This window comes from Pyrgilauda ruficollis, unplaced genomic scaffold (assembly GCF_017590135.1).
Source record: "Pyrgilauda ruficollis isolate IOZ18807 unplaced genomic scaffold, ASM1759013v1 scaffold17, whole genome shotgun sequence".
In the NCBI taxonomy this organism is placed as follows: Eukaryota; Metazoa; Chordata; class Aves; order Passeriformes; family Passeridae; genus Pyrgilauda; species Pyrgilauda ruficollis.
The window spans coordinates 6,112,710-6,134,435 of record NW_024515875.1 but is presented as its reverse complement, the minus strand read 5'-3'; the positions used below and the strand labels follow the sequence as shown (position 1 = coordinate 6,134,435).

General features: G+C 41.5%; 1 protein-coding gene across 14 annotated transcripts in view; it reads left to right on the top strand.

Annotated features, from left to right (window-relative positions):
* The window catches only part of ZBTB20 (zinc finger and BTB domain containing 20), a 474,871-nt gene that overhangs the window by 299,830 nt on the left and 153,315 nt on the right, over window positions 1–21,726 (top strand). For 12 of the 14 annotated variants that reach the window (XM_041463801.1, XM_041463807.1, XM_041463806.1 and 9 more), the window contains one exon: window positions 8,425–8,525. The gene's annotated coding sequence lies outside the window, so the exon portion shown is untranslated. Of the gene's footprint in view, window positions 1–8,419; window positions 8,526–21,726 lie in introns of all 14 variants that reach the window. The other 2 variants (XM_041463812.1, XM_041463803.1) reach the window with 2 other exon arrangements.

Genomic DNA, 21,726 nt, shown 5'->3' with positions numbered 1-21,726 from the left:
TGCATCCTGTGAGGGGGCATCATAAATCCTGAGGCTAGAGGTGGTATTATGGCATTATCTATATAACAATGGAAATGGGCTGAAGCTGGATTTGGATGCAGAACCAGATTAAGCTTGGGTTGACTTCTGGGCCAGTTGAGTCAGGAACAGAGTTTTGTTTGGATTTCATGGTGCCAAAATCTTTAGAGTTCAGTTCCAAATAATGAGGATCTTGGACTAAAATATTACAGGAAGTGCTACTGTGGCAGTGTTTCAACCAGCTCCAAACCAGAAGTGGAAAACAAGCCATTTCAAGACTTGGGTTCTGTTCAAATCAAAACTGTTACAGCAGGTTCAGAATCCAGACCTTCTGTTCCTTTTTTAATCCTATCCCACTGCATAAATTGGATTCACAGCTGAATATTACTCTGGATTATCCATGAAGCCTCCCTTTTCAGAGTTAAGAAAACCAGGGAAGAAAAATGCAGCATTTTATTTGTTTCTCTGGTGGAATGGGAAGTACAGTAAAATGAATTTGAATTCACAGATGTTTATTGATACCCTCCTTCCCCCTTTTGTCTGGTTGGAACATTATGGCTAGAGAGCAATCGCTGTATTTTATGATACATGTTTATTTTCTCTTTAGCCACTGTGCTTTACCTCTCGCTTTTTGTGTTGCTGGATATGGCTCTGAAACAGGTTGTCTAGAGAACTGAAAAGCCACAGTGTCTGGAAGTTTGCACTGGCTTTTTAGAGCTGACTTGTGGACAAAAATCAGGCCATGAAACTGTCTGAATCTTTCTGTTTCTAGGTCTCCTTAGAATACTATTTGTTTCAACCTATTTTATGATATATATTCCAAAAGGAGATTAAGGGATGGAGGCAAAGGAAGCCCCCCATTATGAACATTTTCCTGACTGAATTTTGCGACCAAATTCTTATACAGATATATCTTAATCAGAAGCTCTCTGAAACCACTTCCTTATCTTTCCTACTTTGCAAGTCCAGTAACACCAGCCAGTGCTCTTTAGCTGTGACCTCCAGCAGATCCTCCAGTGCTAGCTTGAGTAGACACCTTCTTCATGCTTTTCCAGTAATGTTCAAAAACCTTTTTTTCAACAAACTTCCCCTGGTAGCACCTGCAAAAATTTGGCACGATAACAAAATAGACAAAATTATTGTGTTAGAGCTACCTTGCAAGAGTAAGTTGGCAACGAAAATAGCTGACTACCATTTCTCAATCATTTCTTTGCTTGTTTTAGCACTGTCTCATCTGCTGCCTTTATCTTGATTTTTCCCTTACTCTGACTACAGCTGTATCTGATCTCCATTTTTCTGTTTGTGCCCCAGAGCACCTGCAGTTATAGAGTATTTTGTCACCTGTTGGAAAAAAAGGAAAACCCTGTGAAAGTTTACAAATATCTCTGCAGAGGCAGTGAGTAACAAGGGATGCATTTATCCCTGCTTCAGGCCGAGCAGCAGTGAGAAAATAAACCAGCTGAAGGCTTCTGCGAATGCTGGAGGTGCATCTGGCTAGATGGCAGCAATGGCCAATAAGTGCAGACAATTGACAGGGAAGAGGATTTCTTTTTAATGGCAGTAATTGCTCCTTTAGCATGGTGTGGGGGGCACATGTATGCTGAGGGGAGTGGCGGCCTGCAAGTGCTGCCCTTGGACAGAGCAGGACCGCCTTGGCACGGGCCGGCTCGGGTTGTTCTCTCTCAGCCCCTCGCAGGAGCCGTGGCCGAGGTGCAGCCTTGGGACTGGGGAATGGCAGTGTGCTTTCCTGGAGTGAGCAGCAGCCCCAGGGATGGAGAAAACTAGCACGAGGTTAAAGCTGACATGGGACTCCAGGACTCTGGGGGCACCCATGATCACACCCCTAGGGCAGGAATTCTTGTCCCATGTGCTTCAGAGTTCCTTCCTTCCCAGCGTGCGCTTTGCGCTGCCTTTCACAGTCTCAGCAGAGGAAGGCGCGAGCTCAGCGTAACCCACGCACCTTTTGTACCCGGGGAGCACATCTCAAGGCATAATGGGGCGCATTTGAACTCCGTCCCCAGTGTTTCAAAAACGTGACTGACTTTATTGTCAGTGACAGCCATGTATGCTCTGAGAAGCCTCCCCACCCCCAGCCCCAAGTTCTCTACGTGGAAGTTGAAGAGTTCATAGTATTGCAGTCCTTTCTCTTTCTGTGGTGTTTATTTTCCAGCGAGCTCCAGTTGTCTTTCAACTAAGTAATCTGGCCTTGTGACATGCATGGGGTCCTCAAAAGAGAGGCAGGGACACCTCTCCCCTGCAGTCCCGGCTGTTTCCACCTCTCTGGAGATATTGAACTTGCGTTTCCCATTCCTGCTGGTGACAATTGTATGCCTAAAGCCCTGCGCAGGGAATTTGAAGGTTGCCTGTGAGGCTTTCCACTTTTTCAGGCTCTTTCAATCCAACTAGTCTTCCTTCCCTGGAGGGAAGAGAGGATTTGTCCCCAAACAATGGGGGTACAAAAGTGCTGAGGGGATCTCGGGTTTTAGGCTTCATTCATTAGATGTCCCTGTTGATTCCTGGTAGCTGTAAACGAGATGCTTTCTTTGAGTGCTGAAACTGATGAAGCAGGAAAAATCCAGGCTTGCTGTCCGTTCATATTTTACGTCTATTAATAAGTAATTAATTTAAAAAGAAGCTGATGTTCCCATGATGGGCTGCTAAATATATGCGAGTGCAACTATTGGCATTAAAAAGAGATTTGACTGCAGTTGAGGAGTTATTTATATTTTAGTAAATCATGTAGGTCCCTGTTGAGATGAGCAGTCTCATCATTGTTTTAGGCGCTGCACAGACCTGCTGTAGGAGGTGCATGAAACCCCAAAAATCTCAGAGACTGCACAGACAAACTGTAGACAGAGAGACCCCCCATAAAGAAATTAAATAATAGCTTGCCTTGGGTGCAGAGATGGGGGCTGAATCAAGAAGGGAATGCAGATCTCCTGCTTCCCTGTTCTTTCATTAAGTCAAGAGCTAGTTGACTCACAGTTCAGCCCTTAGATTTAAATCTGGGTAAAACTGTTGAATTTAATTTTTTATTTGCTGAAAGCTGCTCACCTCAGATATGGGTTAGCCAAAATTACGCAAGGAAAAAAAAACTAAGAAAAAATAAAAAAGTTTTGGAAAGCCAGAAGATTTTGTTTTGATATTTCTAAACAAGGTTTCTGGGCTTGTTTTGATATTTCTAAACAAGGTTTCTAGTTTTGTTTTGGGACTTAGTCAATTTTAATTGAAATATATTGAACACAAACAAAAAAACGAACCCATTTCATTAAACACATAGGTGGTTTTTGTTTGGTTTTTTTTTTCCCTTTCCATGTTCTCAGTTTGGTCAGCTAGCCAAATAAATCAGCTATTTGCACAACTGTAGTTCTAATTAGAATGTTGGGCCCTGGGGACTTGGGCTATATATTTCAATATAGTATGTATTTATAATAGCAAGTACCCTGCCTGGTATTCCATATATAATAATAGCAAGCAGTCAAGTGCACTGGGGAGATGGGGGCACTGGGGAAGACCCAGTGCCTTTTAGCTCTTCAGATTTTTACTTTCAGTGGCAATTATATTTTGGAGGGTACTGCTTACAAGATAAAATTTGCATTTATTTGAGCAACTCACAAATGGGATTCACTGCAAAGCTATCATTAAAGGGAAATAATGCAGAAGAAGGAACAAAGGATACGTTCTCAGCCAAGGCTGACATGTAGACACTTTCAGAGATCCTTGATGCCATAGGAAAAATGCTGTTTTCTCACTCTACCATGGCCTCCCAAAATCCTGAAAACCAAGCAGTTAGGTACAGGGGCTGCTCATAAAGTGCTGTGACTGTTCAGCTGTATTTTTGTCTATTTGCAGTGTTTCTACCTTGCAAGCAGTGTAGTCATTTCTGTGATCATTCCTGTCTAGAAGCAGTTTCTCTGTTCCAGTTCAAAGCATCAGAGCCCATTTTCTGTGAATGGCTTCCAAGGAGGGGGACTCTGGCATCAGGTATTCCTGATGTGCTTTTGGCTTGTGCAAATTTTGCCACTCTACTGCAGGTAGCTGGTAGGAGCTGAAGGAGTCACTTGAAGTTTGGCTGTACATTACTCTTCCTCATCTTCTTTTAACTGATCTGGATTAGTGTTTTCTCCATTTGCACGTGTCCATGAGCAGTAAACCCATAAATTTATTCAGCCTTATAACCATGTTAGAGAAGCTCTAATAGGAGAAGGCGAGATGTTTTCTTCCCAGCACAGCCAGTGTGGTATTCATCCTGCTTTTTCCTTGCAGTACAGCCTGAGCTCTGGCACCCAGGGCACTCTGCCATCCTGTCTGCAGTGCCTCATGCTGTGATTTGGCAGTGGTGATGCTCCCTCCAGGTGATTTCTCTGCATTGTGCTGGGCCAATGCTGGTTTTGGTGCTGCTCCAGTCCCAGCTGAGGGGCTCAGGTGTACTTCTCATATGATCTTCATGTAATGAGACAGACTTCTTCCTATGAACCTGTAGTGGGTGGGTGGGGAAGGAATATGCCTTAGAATTGCTAGACCTTACTGCCAAGTCAAAATTTACAGAAGTTACAGAATTTTCTGAGTTGGGAGGGACCCACAAGGATCATCGAGTCCAACTCTTAAGTGAATGGACCACACAGGGATTAAACCCACAATCTAGGTAATATTAGCACTATACTCTAACCAGCTGAGCTAATCTCAGGGTCAAGTCCTTGAAGATTAGGATCACGCTTTCTAGTGGAGAATTCTTCAGATTTCACTTGTCTTTGAAGAATTGTCACTGTACAATGCACCAGTCTTGATCTGATAGTTTAGCTGCAGAATGACACCCAACTAGGGAGCCATGGGTAAAATCTAAGAAATGAGACTTTACCACAACCTCTCTGACTCCTCACAGGTATGCTTTGATGTAGTTAGCTTTATGCAGACTTCTGGAAACTTCTTTTGATGTCTGTGTGGGCCCCATATTACTTAGTCCTTACCTTCAGAAGTCTGGGGCATTACTGGACAAAACAAGGGTCTGCTCCAAGCTGTCAGATTCCTTTCTCCATTGCCTCTCAGCTGCCCCATTTAATACTGTCTGATGGTGAATAACACACAGAAACAGGTTGTCGAGAGAGGCGGTGGGTGCCCCATCCCTGGAAGTATTCAAGGTCAGATTGGACAGAGCTCTGAGCAAGCTGATCTGGTTGAAGAGAGAGGTCCCTGCTCTTTGCAGGAGGGTTGGACTAGATGACCTTTAAAGGTCCCTTCCAACTCAGACGATACTGTGATTCTGATTGTATGGTAGATACCACGACATTCAAAATAAGTGAGAATGTGGTAGGGAAAAAAGGTAGATGAGATGGGTGTGGCTGGAGACTTGACATGGGGAGCTGAAAGTCGGCCACAATATACAGGAGGGTGGGCAGACATTTTTCCTGAGTACATATCATGGAATCATGCATGTAGGGATCTGCCTCTACTAGTCTTTCTTTGTTAAAGAATTCCGCTGTTAGATTCCAGTGGTCCTAGCACTCAACCCAAACATTCCCATGAAAAAGAAACACAGGTCCTCCCAATGAAGCTGCCAGTGGCCTGGGGTAGAAAATTGTGGAGAAGTGAAATTTTTATTTCTGGTTGTTGCTGTTCTCTTTGTGCACTTAGTGCTACAGTACCAAGCAAAGGTTTGTCTAGACCAGAGCTCAGGGCTACTTATTTTCCTCATAATCCATTTCCTTTTGCCAACAGCAGTGGCTTATGTGGCTAAGTCAGAAGGGAATGCTCCCATCACAGACAGCTTCTTTTCTGTGATCTTCATTAAGCTTTGGGCCATTAACTCAAGATGCGTGATTATTTTGTTTGTTCGAACAGCAAGACAAGCAGAGTCTCCTCTGTGTTTCTTTCAAGCAAACCAGCATGACTGAAAACTGGGAGCTTGCCAGAAAACGTTACGTGAAATAGTAGTGGCAGGTTCATCTTAGTGTGGGCGGAGAGGGAGCGATGTACCCTCTCTTTTACTGCTTCAAACGTGCAGTGTCCATATGCCATAGCTGAGTTGGTTTATGGATGGAGAATGAAGGATACTACTCCATCTCCTTCATGCAAACACTGTGTGAGTGCTGGGGAATATAGAATGATATGAGTATCAGCTGTTGCTGCAGTCCAAACACACAGCATTAGCATGCAGTATGCTATAGACAGTACAGTTTTCCTCCTTTATATTTAGTGTTAGTACACAGAGCCAAATACTAAAAGGGGGGTGGGTGGGTCACATGATGAAATTAATACCATTAATTATTTAGAAACAATCAAAGGAAATACAAGACATCTGGCTTTAAGCCCAAACAACTCATGGCACTGCTGTTGCCTTGTAACCTCATCAGCTCTTAGTCCAGTCATCTCTCTTCTTTCATTATGAACACAGGAGATGCTTCCCCCCTACCCCTCCCCTTCCCCACCCCTCTTTCCTGCCTTATTTCTGGCAGCTTGGAACACAGATCACAAGACCGAACTATATAGTTTACTGATTTTGTGTGTATGAACCCTGATTCGTTCTGTGGTGAAAAGGCATCCCCCCACATCCCCACGCTATACAATAGTGTTTGATTAGCAGTGTGTTGCAGCCATAGATCACGTTTTTCTCCTCATCTTGATACTGGGTAGTAGCTGCTGTAGGAGGAAAAGGCACTGTTGCTGCTGTAGTGCTAAAAGTCATCAAAAACACGTGTTGCAGTAGGCTGTGCACAACATGCGGTGAGAGACGGTTCCTGCCCTGGAGGCTCTACGTCGGCAAAAAACTGGAGCAGAACAAACATCCCAGCAAATGGAGGTGTTGTGCCCATGATTCTGCAAGAGAGCTGTGGCAGACCCAGTCCGCTGGCCTTGGCGTTCACCTCCCCCTGGCTGAGGCCAGTGGTCTTATCCTTTGTGGCCATAGCCAGGTGTTTTTCCATCAGACTGATCTTTCAGTGAAATTCTTTTTCCTGAAATGAAAATTTTCTTGGGGAATAACTGTTTTATCCAAGAAAAGTCAAATAAATATTTGCCAACTGCTGGTTCTGAAAGGCTCATTACTCTTTTTTCCACCCCTCCTTTTTCCAGGATAGTTGATGAAAAAATTCTGTTTTGGTTATCCGAGAGGTGTATTTTTGTGGAAAACCCTTCTTATGAGGAAGAAAGACCCACTTCACTGGGTCTTCATTCTTCCAACTCAAGAAGAGAACATTTTGGGGTCCCTTTCCCTCAAGTGATTATATCATCATGATAAGATAGTTCTATTTTCTCTTCAGCTCGGTCTTTCTTAGTATAGATGATTTAATACAGTTTTATTATGAGGTTCTCATCTTCCATAGGCAAATTAGGACATACAACTTCCTGAAATGGTTTTATTGGGGCAAAGCAAAGTTTTTGCTGGTCATTCTACTTTTCTCTACATTGGTGAATGTGGGCCCATTTTGATGGCTCAAATGCTGATGTATTGAAGTCATTCTCATTACATCTTTGTCTGTGGAGAAGCCTTTTCATTTCTTTCTTTTCTTGCTTTAATCTAAAAAGCATAGATTCACTGACTGTTCTCTTAATGGTTGTTGAGAGTTGCTTTGAAGAACTCTTATTTTATGAAAAGGCACTGAGACTTCTGTCACAGTAAGCATCTCCTGACAGTCTTTACCTGCTCTTTACTACTATTTTGAAGATGCACATTCCCAATTATCTGTGAAAAAGCATTGAAATATGCTTTCTTGGTTCTGGGAAGCTTGCTTTAGACTACTGCTCTCTATTATTTGTAGTATTCCATAGTCTACTCTTGTCCTCAGGAAACAATGGCATCAGTTGAACATATTGGGTGTGATTTTTCAAAGTATGCAGTTACCCTCATTTGGTTCCTTCTGCATTCAGTGTGTGTTAACACTACCTTCAACAAAGGCAGAGTTAGGCCTATGCAGAAGGCTTTAAAAACAGAAAATTAAGCCCACCTCTTGCACTCTGGGCTATTTGTAGGCAAGAACATATGTTATCAGCACTTCTGCTGCTTTTCAGGGTGTTTGCTAAAGGTGCTTAGACTCTTCTCTGAGTAATGGAGTAGTTAGTTTTGATGCTATAATAGATTTGTTTCTTTTATATTGTCCCTTTAAGTTTATCATTAAACATATTTTATCTCCTGAAATTAAATTTAAACAAAAATTCTAGTAAACTAAAAAAAACATCGAACAAACAACCAAAAAAACAAAAAACCCCACAACCTCTTAGATTAAGCTGTTCCAAGGTTTTATTTGTTTCCTTATACTAAAGCCAGTACTTTTTATTTTGTTTTCCTCAGCTGTAGTCATGAAGTACAGTTTCTTGATTACGTAAAACTTACAGTTTTATTTTCCTTTTTTCTTCTCTCCCTTTTCTTTTCCCTTTCCTGACATCTGCATCACATGTTGATGTCAAGAGCAGCAGCGGTTGGCAGTTTTCCTCAACTTTGCGAGAGAGAGAGAGATTGTGTTGGAATGAAACCTTGCTCTGCGTGCAGCCTGCTTGAGATGCAGCATTGAAAGGTATAGTCTCATTTTCTGTCTTGAAACCAGAGATGAAAACCACAAACAGGTAGAAATCTTGGTGCCAAACCACCTGTTGAGTTGCAGCCGAAAGGCCTTTGGCAATGCTTTCCTCGCTGTATCCAGTTGGAACATGTTACATGGCTGATTCCCACAGTATCTGTCTGTACCTGTGAGTTTGGTAAAGAGGCTAATTCATTGGAGAAGATTGGGATTGAAATTCAGTTAGAGTTAGCATGGCAAAGAATCTTCTGCTATTAGTCTTGCTTTTTTGCCTGGAGTAGCATACATCGCTCGTGTAGCTCAGTTCAGCATTGAAAATACCAATCCCGAAGTCACATGCTGTGTATTAGAGAGAAAAATGAGATTTGTTGAAACAGCTTTGTGTGGAGTCCAGATCTGCAATAGCATGATATCCTAGAGGTCAGAATTGAGGTGACTGGATGAAACTGTGAAGACAAAAGTTGTGAAGTACCCTGCCGGCAGCATCAGTACTTCATCTTTTGAGGGTATTACAATTCAGAAAATGACTTGAAATCAAGTTAAAATGCTATCCTTGGACTGCTACACATATGCTCCCTGTGACATACGCATTACAGAAACAGCCACTGTGTGTTAATATGGCATTACAATTTTGGACTCCACCCACAAAAATTAATAACATTCTTCAAACAAGAGTGATGTAGGATGCTGACACATTTAAGCCCATATGTTCTTGGACTTGTGTCCTCCAGTGCATGAGAGAACTAGAAATCCCATCATTTTTCTTATTTCCTGTAAAGCCATGCTGGTAAACTAGTAGAATGTAAGTGCTGGCAGGCTGGCGGCTGGCAGGGTTTGGACCATGAATAGCTGAACAGTAGAGCCATATTTTATACTTTTACATGCTCTTATGTGTCCTATTCTGTTAGTGGTACTAGTTAACTTTCATGGGTTTGCACAACCATAATTTAGAACAGATTTGGGCCTCGCTATTTATATTTGTGCAGATTGCCTCATGTTTGTGAAACAATCATTTCCTGTGGAGCTGTAGCATTGTCCAGTGTTGCAAAATGCTTTCATATGTATATATGACTGGTTAAAACATGAAATGTGTTTTGAAGCAACATGACAAAGAGCAGTAAAATCTGCACAGTAACTGAGCTTTACTTGGCTGTCCATACAATGTCCAATTAATGCGGTTACTGTGCTCTGAAGTCCCTCCAAGGCTGAATAAGACATGCTGTGGCCTTGTAAAAGATGCATTTTCCCTGAATTTTCTAAAGATTCCCATTACAGATGCTACAATGACATGAGGACAGCGTAATCTGTATCTTTAGCAGCAGTAACAATGCAGGGTGTGAAGTATATCCCCAAAATCTGAAGGTGTGAATTCTAACCCATCAGCGAGCTGTGTGAGAATTCTATAGAGTAAAACCTAATTCTGTGCTGAAGAGGAACACTGTGAACACCCAGCATAAAATAGAAGATGTTCTGTTCACTACTGCACTGTCTTGAGCCAAACTTGGGATCTAAAAGTCAAGAGAGGTTCTTTCATCACCAGTCATAAAGATGCTGTAAGTCAGATTGTCCCCTCAGGCTATATTTTGACAATGTAGTAAATTGAGCTTTGGGAACTTTCTACCAGATCGAGAACTCTGTCACCTCAAAATGCAAAGCACAGATCCATTATAAATTCTCTGATGCAGTTTTAAAAATACATTTCGATGTGTTGACTTCTAGCAGCAAGCTCTGTGCCTTATCTGATACCCTTTGTTCCTTGCTGCTAGCATTAACACATACAAGAGCTGGCAGAAATGGCATCTCGTGCCCTCATATGATCCAGGTGAAGTCTGTACTGTGGAGTTATACATTAGTGCAGTCTGTTAAAGTTTCAGTGATAAAGCACCATCAACTCAGTTACTTCCCCGCATTTTGTTGTCTTTCTATTCTTCCTTTAGTCCTGGAAGGTGGCACCAGCATCAGGAAGTACAAAACTTGATTTATGTTACAAATGGAATCAGAAAATGTCGTGGATTTTGTAGATGTGTGCCAACACTTCCAATCCCGTGAACTGTGTTGAGAAGAGTGAAAAAACCCAAGTGCTCTTTCTTGCACAAAATGAAGACTGGGAACTACAGAAAAAGTACATGGCCAAATTCCTTTTTGTCTAAATTCTAGAGAAACTAATGAACAGGCAAACCTTCAGAGTTTTGATTTGAGGACGAGTTTGGCCAATATTAAAATTCATCTAAAATTCTTACTGTTTTGTTCTGCCTTCCTCCCCTTTGCTTTTCTCTGTTGTGTGATGAATGTACCATGTCCACATCTTGTGGCTGTAGCTTTGTGTTTAAAGCCACACTAGCACAATGAATGTCTTTAGTAAATTATATTTCAGAATTCTTCCAGGGAATGTGCAGTTTGGAAAGGCAGAGCTGCTTGCAAAATCTTCAATTTCAGAAATGTTCTGTATTTGAATGTATATGGTTTCCTTGAACTTGGTGTGCCAAAATGATTCTCAATCTAAGGTTCTTGGTCTACTAGAAAGAAGAATAGGGGAAGAGGAGGGAAGAATTTTGTAGTGAGATTTTTGACACTGCTGTGTCAAAAAACTTATTGTTTCCTGAAGTTTTAAGAAGTTTTCAATTTGTTTTCCTTCCCTCTCTAACCTAATTAATTTTTAGGGATATCCCCAGGGATGTAATTTATAAGACAAATGAATTACATTAGAAGTTGCTGTCATGGTATAGGCCCCCTTGTTTAGGGTAAATTTAAAATGTTTCTGTATTCTTTCCATCTGTAAATACTGATCTACCAGTGACAGTCTGTTTTCTTTATTTTTCGGAAAATTTTGTTGTCAGTGTGGAAAATAGAAAAAACATGGATGTTAAAAAGGAAAAACATTGCTGTAATTCAGCTGTGGCTAGGAAAAACCTTCTGAAGTGGCACTAGCAGAGAGGTAGGGCTCTTTGTTTTGACTTTTTTGTCTTTAAAAATAGTTTTTTTTAGAAAATAATAATATCTAGTCAAATAATAACTAGCATACAAGTCAACAGTTTTCTGCTTACTGTAAAATAAAAACATTCACCCTCGAGAAAGAATTTTTAGGAAGGATAAGCACATACCAGTTGCATTGCTCTGTTCAGGACTGTCCCAGCTGCAGTGTTTGTATTGGAGAAGATGCTTAACCTTTTGAAGGCCTTGTACTGTACAGCCTTTTTAAAATATCCATGCAACATGCATTCAGCCGGGTAGTATACACATTAAAACATTTACATTGGGCTTCCAGGGCTGTGCATTCTTTTCTGAAAGATTAAGGAGACACAAGGGATAATTGCTGCTCCTGGTAAAAACAGTAGGCGTTTTGAGAGCAGGAGCAAGTTTGCTGTAAATTCAGGCCAAAATACAAGTTTGGAATTTATTTGGATTCCAAAGTTTTCCAGTAGCATTGCAGCTAGGTCTTTATTCCTGAGGTTGGATAGTGACACTGACTTTCCTTTTCACAGAGAATGAAATGCAGAAAATAATTTAAATGAGGGTAAAACAAAGTGTGGTGCATCTTTAGCAATTTTTGTTTTGATTAGATGGAATAATCCAAGAAGAGGTCTTAGTTCCTAAAACCGTAGTAAAACATAGCAAAAAAAATCCCAACATAAATTCAGCAGAATATCTAAGCCAGTGTGTAAATCTCAGCTTGTGCTCTAGTGCCTCTGCCTGGCATGGGCTTTCTGACCCCACCATGGCCAGGTTCCAGCTGCTCACCCCCACCCTCAACAGGATTTGGGGAGCATCTTTCAGTAAGTGTGAGGAACTGCCTGGGAAATTTGCCTCAGGAGATGATAGCAGGGAAAGGGTGTTGTGCAGGGAGCGTATTTTGAAACACTGGATGCACTTTTTTTAGTTTTCTATTTCCATCCTGTGTTCCCAGCTTTTCTAAAGGAATCCTAAGTGATTTCAAAACAGAATTACTTCACTAGCAGTTGTGTGGCACTCATGAATATGGTGAAGCCTGACACTCCCTGTCTCGTTTTTTTCTGGAGGTGTTCAACAGTCTTACGGCATTTTAAAAATCTTCTTTCTATGTCCAGATAGCATTGTCTTTACTTAAAGATAAGGTTCAGAGGCAAACATAAAACATTTATTAGGTCTGCTCTAACTCTGACTTTTTCCTTTTTTTTTTTGAGATGCTAAATTATTTTCTTTTCCTTTCACAAATTATAGCAAACACAGTGCTATCCCACAGTCCCCATGCTTCAGTTTTAAAATGGATCAAGTTTAGGTTCTGACATAATTGGCAGAGTACCATCATTTTTCTACCCCTCCCTCAATCTGGGCCATAATTGTGGATATCCTGTGGACTGCAGCCCAGAGACTGCCAGTGCTGGGAGCATACGGAAGGGAAGAGATGATGGCAATAGCTCTGTAGCTTGACCTGACATTTGCATTGTTTCTCAGTCACTCAGTGTGATGAGGGAGCAGAGGGTTTGGCATGAACTGTAAGAAACTGGCCATGATTTGGAGGAGCAGTCTCCCCTGCCTGGCTCTGATGTTATTAGTAGGTGCCGTTTGCAGTTCAAAAAATATAATACAAAGAAGGGGTATTTTAAATAAAGGGAGAGAAAGCAAATAGATAGAGAAAGTCATACTCTAGGTAATTCCACTGCTTGCAATGAGGTTTCACTGGGGATAGATATTGACCCCATAAAATCCCTGGGTCACAGACAGCCTTATGACAGACCCTGATAGCTTTGTGAAGACAGATTATGTCAAGCCCTCAAATTTGGAAACGTAGCAATTCCTCTGTAGTAAGATTGCAAATGAACACCCATTTGGAGATTGCCAACATTATCACAGTTTGTCAGGGTGATCTCACAGCCCACAAAGCGCCGTAAGAGATTGCTTTACAAGTTCTGAAAGATTAGAGCGTTGAAGTATGTGACACTGGAACGATGCTTTGATGCCTGGCTTTGTCAGTCATCCAGACAAATAAATAATATCCAGTGTTTTTATTAGTGTAAAGCATAACAGGTAATAAAAATCTACGGAGACACACTTTCTTTTTACAGCTACAGGGAGCATAGAAATGCGTGCTAAGAGAAAATGGGATGTGTGAATGTCAGACCCCTCAAACAGGTAGCTGAGTGTCTGTGTGGGTCAGTAACTTATTGCTATTTCAGCAGGTACTAGTTCAAAGCATTAAAATTATTGCATGACTAAATGAAACAGCGGAAATATTTGGCATTCTAGGATTTTGGTCATCTAAAAAAGCATGAAAACATATAGTCTTGTAAAAATAAGGATGAAGTGTTAAGGGTCTGGGCTGCAGAAACTGTGGGTTCCTCTCATGAGTTGTGAGAGAGAGCAGTGTAGGAGTGCATGGAATTAAACAGCAGAAGAGTGTAAAATCCAGCCTTTCTTTACATCCTGGAATTGTGGAAAAGCTTTTGGGTAATATGGCATGCTCAGATTTTTGTTAAGAGTTTCAGACCTCTTAAAATTTAAGAGATCAATGTGAGAATAGTCTACAAGCGTAAAACTGGTGTTTGGGACTCTGTATAACAATTGAACATTTTAGGCTACCCTTTTCCAGATTTCTTGCACATTCAACCCAGATTTCCACAAAGGATGCCTAGTCTGAAAACCATTTGTGGAGCCTCAGATGAAAACTATTTGCACTGGTAAATAGTTCTAAACAAGGCAAATTTGTTAATCTTTGTGCTTTGATACAAAACATCGGTAGGTTTTTGTATATACCAGTGTTCCACCAAGGGTGGAACATGGATCTGATTTATGTAGATTTTCAACCTTTAGACTTTGTGGAACAGAAAGTATAAGATGTACTTTTGTTACACTCCTTCATTCTTAGAGAGCCACAAAGTTGTAGTAATGTCAGCTACAAACTCTTGCACCGCTGATCCACTTGGAGTTAGAAGACAATTATCTGCATTTGTCTCCCACTTGTAGAGCAACTTACAGTTTGTCCTTGACCCTGGAGAGCTTTTGCCCCCATTTCTCCATCCATAAGGGCAGCAGAGTCCTTATGAGTACCTAGGCAATAGTTAATGATTGCTTACATAAACCAGGAGAAGCTTGGTTGAAAGACCTGGTGTAAGGGCATAGAATTATTATGACTATTATTAGCTGAATTCCTGAACCTAGACAATGTATTTGCACATGTAAGTAATTATGATGCACTTCAAGGCATTCTGTTTGTAATGCTTTGTAATGCTTTGCTCTCCATTTCCTACAAATCAAATTACTCAGGGATAGATTTGATTTCCACATCATTTTGAAAATATTTTCTTTTTCTTTTTTTAATTTCCTTTGTATTAATTTTTTTTCAAAATTCAAAACACAACCAACTGTGACTAAATGCATAAACCCAAACAAAAAACCCCTAAAGTATAACAAAATTAAAGACAGCCTAAGATGATATGCAGCAAACAATGTAAATCATACCTAACAAACGTGGTTGTAATAATATACCTTATCCATGTCTGATCCACTAATAACAAATACTTACTCAGAGAACAAATAACTCATTCTTCTTCTCAGAGAGAGAGAGGCAAGACCCAAATTCAAATTGTATCTTACAGTCTAAACAAATATGAAAAACCTGCCAAATCTTCTTATAGAAATCCCAACAATCTTGTATTTTCTTGATATCTTTTGGGAATAAGGAGATTGGGAGGAGGGGAAAGAAAGGCCAGCTTTTACTGGAAATGTGTGTCCTTATCCTGTAGCTATTCCATGAAAATTCCTTGGTGCCTTCTGTTGAAAGGTTTCTCTTGCGGGTACTGGATTCAAACCAAAACCTGAAAGCACAGCCTAGGGTTATTTTTAATAATCTGGGATTTTCTCCTCCCTTATAAAAAGTTTCTTCAGAGTGTTGGGTTGACAAACAGATTACAAGTGAACTCTGGTCAGTTTATAAAGTTTGTTACAAGAATAAAGACTGTTATTAGAAATTAATGAATGCTTTCTTTTCTCCCTCATGTCAGAAGAGGCTTTTGACATTTTCACATTTTTCCTTTTTGGTTACTTAAGCAATTCCTGTTTGCTTAACAGAACAGCACCATCCTCCCTGTCCTACACTGTGGGTGTGACACTATCTTCCCCTGGTCCCTGCCCTGTCGTGGTGTCTGTCGGGTTTGGTTTAGTTACGGGCCACGAGTTGCCACCGGTGGTAATTGGCACAACTGCTTCCCAAAGTGGAAAAAGGTTCAGGTATCTTGCAAGCCATGGATCACCTTCCCTGCCACACAGCACATAAGTGCTGTTTGTGACCAGGTCCTGGCTCAGCTGGCTGCAGTGCCAGCTTTGCCACCTGCCCCGTCAGTGTGCAAGGAGCTCTGGCCTCACTGCCTGCTGAAGAGAACTCATGTCTAATGATGTTTAAAGAAGCTGAATATTTTCCCTCTTATGTTAGACTTCGGGGTAGAAGACAGTTGTCTGTCTCATGTCTCTTCTGTTGCTCTTGTTGCACCTCGTGCTCCTCACTCATCCTCGGTGGGCTGTGGTCCTTGTGAGGAGAAGAAATTCAGTCCTTTATCTGCATGTGCTCATGAAATCATTGCTTTGCAGGGGCTCTGTGCTGGGAGGTGTAGAAAGGTGAGGTGTCTTTTGATTTTGCCTTGGGGCCTCTTGTCATTCAGCAGCACCCCCCAGCTCCTTGCTCCTCTCCCACTGTCCCCACATGTCCCTTTAGCTGCTGGCCTACCCAAAATGCCCCCATGCCACCCCTTGCCTGGGTGCAAAGCCCCTGAAGGACTCTTCTCTTTGCCAGAGAGGTTATGGGCATGAATTTTGCAGTTTCCAGGTGATGCTTCCAGTCTCTGTTATTGCTTGTAGTTTGAAAGGTGCTGTTGGCTGAGTCCAGGCTGCCTCTTGCAAAGATCCACTGTCTAATACACCCAGGTAACACGTGCATATAAAAAAACAAATGGGAGATGAGCAGGATCACTAGAGTGACGTAACGTAAGGAGGCATTTTTAGAGCCTCTCATATGGTATTTGGCATCATGAACTTCAGTTTAAATTCTATCAACAGCAATTTGCACTTAAAACCTAAGCCATAGAAATTTCTCAACATCATAGCTCAGAAGCATGCCTTAATGTGAGCCAAGCATAGCTGGTACAGTGTCATGTCCCAGTGTGTAGGATCCCAGATTACTGCCACTAAAGCTGTTTTGGGTTTTTTTTGTTTTGTTTTTTATTAAGGAATACCCAATTCTGCATTCATGACTTCCAGCAAATATGTTTTCTTCCTTCCTGATCCAAAAATATGAACCTTATTATCTGGAATGTAAAATGTGACAGAGAAGTGGCTGTACTGGCTGCAGAAACAGAGATCCCAGTTTCAGATACAGACCAATCCCCTAGCAGTGGGCTAAGAGCATCCACATCCTTTTGAGTACCAGAGGGAAAATCTTAATGTACTTTGTGTGTATTCTCTTTGAGATTCTTATTAAAAGTCAGATGCTAGGACTTTTTTCCCTATTCATCTGTATAAAGTCCTGTCAGGTGAAAGAGGGGTTTGGGAAAAGGGAACGTGTTTATAGAACATGTTCTGAGGGGCTGTGCAGGGCAAATTGACTTCTGTGGTACATGGGCTGAGGAGGGAAATGGGGTAATGAGAGAAAAAATGAGGAATTAATTGTAGGCAGAATCTCAAAGGTCAGAATTATATTATATTGTTTCTTTCATAGTAAAGTTACCTGCTTTATGAAGCAATGTCCTAGGTGTTTAGCCTGTAATATTTTCATAAGAATGCATTCCTATTTTCAAAGAGACAACATGGTTTAGGGATTGGAGAGAATGTATATCAGTTACATATGAGTAACGGTTCCTTGTACTGAAATGAAAATTAAATTTTTGATACTGTTGTGATTCTTTGATTGAGAGACATGAAGCTATAGAATTAAGCTTATAGTGCCTGTCATTTAGTCAGGTGCTGTTTTAGTCAAGTTGGCCAAACTACCACAGAAAGTTAGGCTTCTGAATTTAACATTTTAACCTCTTGTTTCTAGCACTGCAGCACATCACTGCACTGCCCTGTAGCACAAGAACTGTCAAAAGTATTGTTCTGAACTCGAACTGGTGGTGTGCTGGTCCAGAGCTGCACTTTGGCACCTTCAATTAATCCTTCCAGATCAGGACAGTAGTTTGAATGTCTCTTGAGATCTTGTGTCTTGTCATGTGTTTGCATATCTCTCAACCTGTCCATGATTAGGGTTGTTTAAATGGCTTTGGATTTTAAACTTGTTGTATCTTCCTTTAAAAGTCCCATTCATTTAGTCAGTGTGGAGATGGTGCCTCTGCCAGAGCCCTACGTGGGTTTCCATTTGTGTCTGCTTTCTGGATTCTCACAGGGAAGAGGTGGCATGAGATTTGTTCAAGGGGGCTGCGTTTATTTTCAGTAGACAGGTCTCCTGTTGCACAGTGATAATGTGGAACAGTTAAGGCTGCATTTATTCTGCAAGAGCTGAACTGTAACCCCCACTAGCAGAAGATCGGGGTCCATGTGAAGGGTTTGCTTATTTTTTGGAAGACTGTGGTTAGGTCTTAAGATACAAAACCTCCTCTACATCACAGCCCAAAATAGTGCATTGTCCTCAGAGGGTGGCAATAGCAGATATTTGTGAATGGCAAGACCATGCCTCCAACATGATCAGGAAAATCATTCTCAGTGGAAATTTCACTTCATTGTGATGAAGGGAAGTGAAGGACCATTTATTGACACAACTGAGGAGTTTTGCACTCTGTTGTGTTGTGGATAGAGAAGAGTAGTGAAACAGCTTCCACCTGGCATGTTATTAGTGCAACCACCAGTCATAGGGAATTCAGTCATGCACAATGCCTACACACCAGGGAAAGTAAGCTTCTGTAATACGTAGCATAGTCATCAAACTCTCTGCATGCACATCTGATCTATGCTACTGTTTCCTGGGTTCCAGTCTAGTGTGAATACAGGTAAACATTATTGCTTCCCATCATTGTACCAGTGGACAGCAATAATAGACTTACAAAATCTTGGGAAAGCATCAGAACAGGCTCATGTTCTTCATCCTTCCATGCAGTTGCCGTGTATCAAAAGCAGACAGGCAGACAATACATCATATGTGAGGGCAGAAAAAACAGACTATACCCCATGCAGCCATCACACCTTGAAAATAGACATAAAATGTTAAGTCAATATGAATACACAGCTCCTAACAGTCTAATAGAATAGATCACGCCACAGCCAGGTACATCTGTTCTCAGCACTAACCATTATCATTAGCTTAAAACACTTAAAATCACTGAGCTTCTTCAGGTCTGGGGACAGATTATAGCAGGAAGAATCTGCTAAATAGATTTAGCAATGTTGCAGGCAGGGACCTTGACTACATTAAAACGATACATTTTACATCTCAAAGGCTGTAGGCTGTTTTCAGAGGAACAGTCGGAATGAAAAATGACACTAACACTGGATAGCAATTTCTTTATCACTGTGTAAATATGGATCTTGAAACCCTTGGACAAACAACTGTGCCAAACTGGAAAACAATTTGCCTGTGAAAAATCAGGCTTGCAATGTACGGCAAGTCATCAGCCATCCTGTGTTCTTGTCAAACTTCTGCACAGGCTGGAAAGACTGAACTGTGACTGGACTTCAGACTGTGTGGCTGACAGAAAGAACCAAATCTCTCTTCTGTATGGAAAGAAACAAAAGAAATAGCATACTTCTCCCTGTCTCTCTGTGTTCACATGCTGGTATCTGACTGCTGTGAAATGTGAGATATGGGTTCTTGCAGAGACTGTCAAGTCATGAAAGCTTAGAGGAGCTTTCAGAAGCAAACAAACAAAAAACCAGTTTGATATACATGCAGCAGTGACTACTAAGGTGGTAGGCTGCTTCTTGTTTAGGACTTGCTCTGGAGGAGCTGATGAAGGTATGTGACTGGTTCACTGCCTGGCTCTTCAAAAGAAGTGAAAGTGGAGATAGGGCATAATGACCATGATAGAAATAAATGTATGAAATATTATTTTTGATGATGAAAATTTCTGGAAGATGCAAAAGAGAAAAAAAAAAAAAAAAGACATGCATGTTTTGCACACTAGCTAAGAACAGGTCCAAAGAAATAGGTAAAGGTTCAGCCTGTATTCTCATACGTATTGTCAAGAAATTGTTTAACCTTTATGAATGGCCATGAAAGTCTAGCACCTCTGCTAGAACTTCAATGTGTAATTCCATATATCTTCACCCAGACTAGAAATTCTTCAAGAGCACTCCAGCTATTAAGAGAAAAAGCAAGAGCAAGTACACATAGAAGGCCATCCTGTTTTTTAATCAAGTTCACTCTTTTTTGTACCTTAACAGAGAGCTGCAATCTCTTCTTCCACTGTCATCTTTTCCATATCTCCCTCCATTCTGTCTCATGGCACAAATTTCTGAGGCATTAAGGCTGACAAGAGTTCCGTGTTTCCCCAGAACAGAGCAGGTTGGGTACGTGGAACGCCCTTCCCCGTTCTGATAAGGTGAAGTGTCTTTGTTTTCACTACCTTGACCCTCAGTTTGTTAAGCTGTTTTTCCTATGTCTGAAAGGCCAGATAACGTTCCCTTGCAAGGTCCTGAGAATGCTTTCTGGGGAGGGAATCCCTGCCTTAGGGGTACCAATATAACCTGCACACAATGTGTGGAGGTCCCCAAAAAACTGCAGTCAACAGCCAAGCTTCTCTGGCACAACCATTCTCTCCATGCTAAAGGACAATCTGTCACTTGCTTGGGAGGCAGTCTGAATCCATGCAGTTACATCCCTGAACTGGTGGGATGTGTACATTTACATTTAATGTGTACCTTACCACCCCCTACTTCACATGGAAAGTGTACTTCTTTTATCATGTCTTCTTAAATACAGATAAAGAGGATCAAGCACATTAAAAAAACCCTACCAGAACAGGAAACAGTGTTGCACCCAATTCTCTCTCTGGAGAAAAGAAGGAATAATTCATGGTAGTTATGTTGCATGGTAGTTATGTTGCAATATCCAGGCGATGCTCTGGTGGCAGGGCTGTGGTCAGGGAATCAGGCCCAGAGCAGCACAGGTGATTACCCTGGCAGTTGGGAAGGACAGCTCATGACAAGAAATAACCCATGGTATATATGCCTGTTCATTCAGCCCCGGAATGGGGATAGGTGGGATATAATCTTTTTAAGAAAAAACAACTAATAAAGTTGCCAAGAACAGATATTTTATAATCTGTGCTAAATCTCTGCTGGAAAACATGAACAGCAATGAAACTGAGAAGACACTAAAAGAAATTCGGGGCAAAGTGCCAGACGCCCAGACGGAAGCAGAATGTGGACCAAAAAGCTTGCGACAATTGGGTAATTATGGTTTATGAATTTCAGCTTTAATCTGTAGTTCAGTGAGTCCTGATTAAATATCTGTTAAACACAATTAAAGTTTGTTTTTGTATTTCACCGTCTTGATCAGAATAATTAGAGACTGCGTGTTTCATGTCAAAAGTAGCAAGAGGAATTTTAGTGAATGAACATCGTTTTTAAAAGCCATTTGTAGCACCAGCTGTTGGCATTATTTTATATTTTAGTGTTATCAGCATAAAGATGGGTCCTCTCAATGCTGAATGCTTTCCAGCGGGGCTAAGATTCCGGGAAAGGCGTGATACAGTCGGAGCTGTGCCGGGCCACGGGGCTACGCAGAGAGCCCGGGCTGGGACTCTCTTGCTACAACGTGAGACTGTGCACTTCAGTGGTGGAGGGTGAGAAGTGCTGTGAACAGGTCATGTAGCGCCCAGCCTGTGCTTCTGTGCCAAAGATGTTTGAGATAGCAAGTGCGAGGAGTGATAGGAGGGATCGCTGGAGAGGGCACAGATCTGATGAGCTGCATTTGGATTCTCTCATCGCGGCGCCTTATCGGAAGCTCCGCTTGTCCCAAGGGTAAGGTGTTAGAGTGTTAGCCCAGAACGATAATTGTGGCAGCATTATGAGTGCTCTTGGGAAGGAACCCTTCAACTGTGTGGTGGTGTCTTAGCAAAGGCAGCAGGCTGCAGTGATGGCCCTATGCAGTTTCTGAAAAGGATGGGTTTGCCCATGCCAGCTGCTGCGAGGACTTTGGGCGTTTGTCTTCATCAGAAGCTTGTATTTAACTGAGGAGAGAGGATAAAGTCTACTAATTTGTTCCTCAGAAAAATAAGGAATAAACATTGTCATGGAGGAA